We start from the raw sequence: 2,413 nt of genomic DNA on the forward strand, positions 1-2,413 counted from the left end.
CTACCCAGAACTCTGGTGGACAAAACTCGAACTTAAAAAAAGTCAGAAACAAGAGGATATCGGAGACCCCTTATCTCCTTAAATCAATTACAATGTTTACATATTTACATATCTACACACCTGTGGCTACGCATGTGTGTAGATATGTAACGTTACATATCGTACGTTTGGGAATGCATCTATAGCAGGGGCACCTGTGCTGCAGTGCAATGTGAACCAGTCAGAATTGCCCTGAGGAATTCCGGAAGGTGACAGACAGTCACCGAAACAATAAAACAACTTGGTTGTGTAAAAAGAGTCTCTTTACTCGGTCTTACTAACCTGATGAAACTATTCACGAGCATTCTTGCTAGCTGACAAAGTCATCTTCCAGTCTTGTGCAAACAGCTTTATTGCAGTACAATGTGTACCAGTTAGGTGTCGTTTTTCCTCCAGTAGAGACTGAAAATAACTCTCCTCCACGCCCACCACCCGAACAAAGACAAATCCAGAACATCCGTGCCATTATAGAGCATTTGTATAATTTCACCCAAAGAACTATCTTAATAGCTATTTTTATAGCTATTTTAATTATAATGACATTTTATAATGATGTTTTAATAGCTCTTCGGGTCTGACATGATAATAGTCTCAGCTTGAGGTCTTTAGTAAGGTCTTCCACAACTACAAACAAATGAACTTACATACATTGCCTATATACCAATAGTTTGCATATGTCTTCAAATAATTTGCATGTATACAATGTAAACAAAAACCACAATAGCTCGTGAAGAGTATACATGTCAGGAATGAACGTACGTACAAGTGAATGGATAAATGAACATGTTGACTTTGCACTACTGGTCAGTCTTAGGTCTAAACATTAACATCACATCTGTGTCTGTGGATATCCCGGGTATATACGTTATGATTAAACAAACGCATGATCATTTTCCTCATGCAAATACTTTTAAAAGTGGGGAATATAATGTATGCCATGAAAAAAGATGGCCATCCCGAAGCCCGCCCATCACCGTCAAAATCAAAATGCAGATATTTCAGTCACACGTGCAGCCACTCTTTCATTGGTAAAACTGATAATTGCCATTCTCTCATTGGTTGAATTCTATTGAACAGTCAGAATCGGTCTGTATATACAGGCTAAGTTGACAATGGCGAGGACCTTCCGAACCGGGTGTCCGGTAGCCAGTTGGGGTCGCCGGGCATCGGAGGAGCAGGCTTCCCTCCGAACTTTACTTGTCGCCACCAGTTCAAGATGGCGATGCGTCGAAGTCTGCAATTAATGATGGAACATTGACATTTTTGACCGTTCTGTGGGTCTACTTAGACGGTAAATGCGTACGTAGGGGCCGAGGCATGTATGTCAACTTTGTGGTTTGGTTGAAAACTGTGTTCTGCTATACGATAACGTTTCACCAGAAAATTAGATTTTATTGAGTGCTCTAAATGATGATACGAACGCTCTGCTCCCTTCACCTCGCAGCAAAATTAAACAAAATCACACATCACTGTGAAGCTTCAAAATAGAATGTCTAAACATACACATACCCAGTATGAAGAGAACTTTAATCGTTATATGCAGATGTTTCTCACCTGGATGCTCGGATGTCTATCACTGAGGCCCCGTTTGGGATCTTGGTCCTCCGGCCTGGCACTCGGCCCACCCTGTGGAAACACGTCCGCGGCAGGAGTCGCCACGGCAGGGTCACACATGCCGACTGTAGGCTCTGTTAAGGGAGACAAATCATACGATCGGTGACCTATTCCATTTGTGACATTGCTTTGTTACATTGGGTGTTTACATTGAGTCTTCCCACTAGAAGTTGCAAACCTGAGTGGCGAAATATTTGATAGGTCGCTCAACGGCGAATTCCATAGTCAAAGAACGATTTTTTTCACTGCATACTTTTACATCAATATCATGCATCATATTCCAGTTGTAAAATGAAGGGTCACACAGAGCCAAGTTTCATCATGTGGAAAGAGGACATATTTAATAAGTCAAAAAAAGAAAGCCAGGCAATTCGCAAGTGGCGTGAACAAACGATGAATTAAGTGTGAAGTTCCCCACCCACCTACCGTCAACCTACTCTGTCCGGACAATTGGACAAACAGGCCAAAAACTCCACAAAGGTTTCAAGGCTAATGTCATCTACAGACTCAAATGCGAGGAACCCAAATGTAACAATACTTACATTGGAGAGACAAGTCAACCACTAAATGAGATTTGATAGAATCCATAGCTGTACAAATATCATCTATCGACTGACTATCCGGACTCCGGAAACGTGAAACGCGAATAACCCTTAACCGTGACGGTGGTAGACTCCGTCTTCCTGCCACTTTTGATTCTCTCATCACCCTTCCGGACTCCGGATAGTCAGGTGTATGCTGTCGGCGAGATCGGCTGTTA

Source organism: Branchiostoma belcheri, unplaced genomic scaffold, assembly GCF_001625305.1.
Source record: "Branchiostoma belcheri isolate BF01 breed outbred unplaced genomic scaffold, Haploidv18h27 scaffold79, whole genome shotgun sequence".
NCBI lineage: Eukaryota > Metazoa > Chordata > Leptocardii > Amphioxiformes > Branchiostomatidae > Branchiostoma > Branchiostoma belcheri.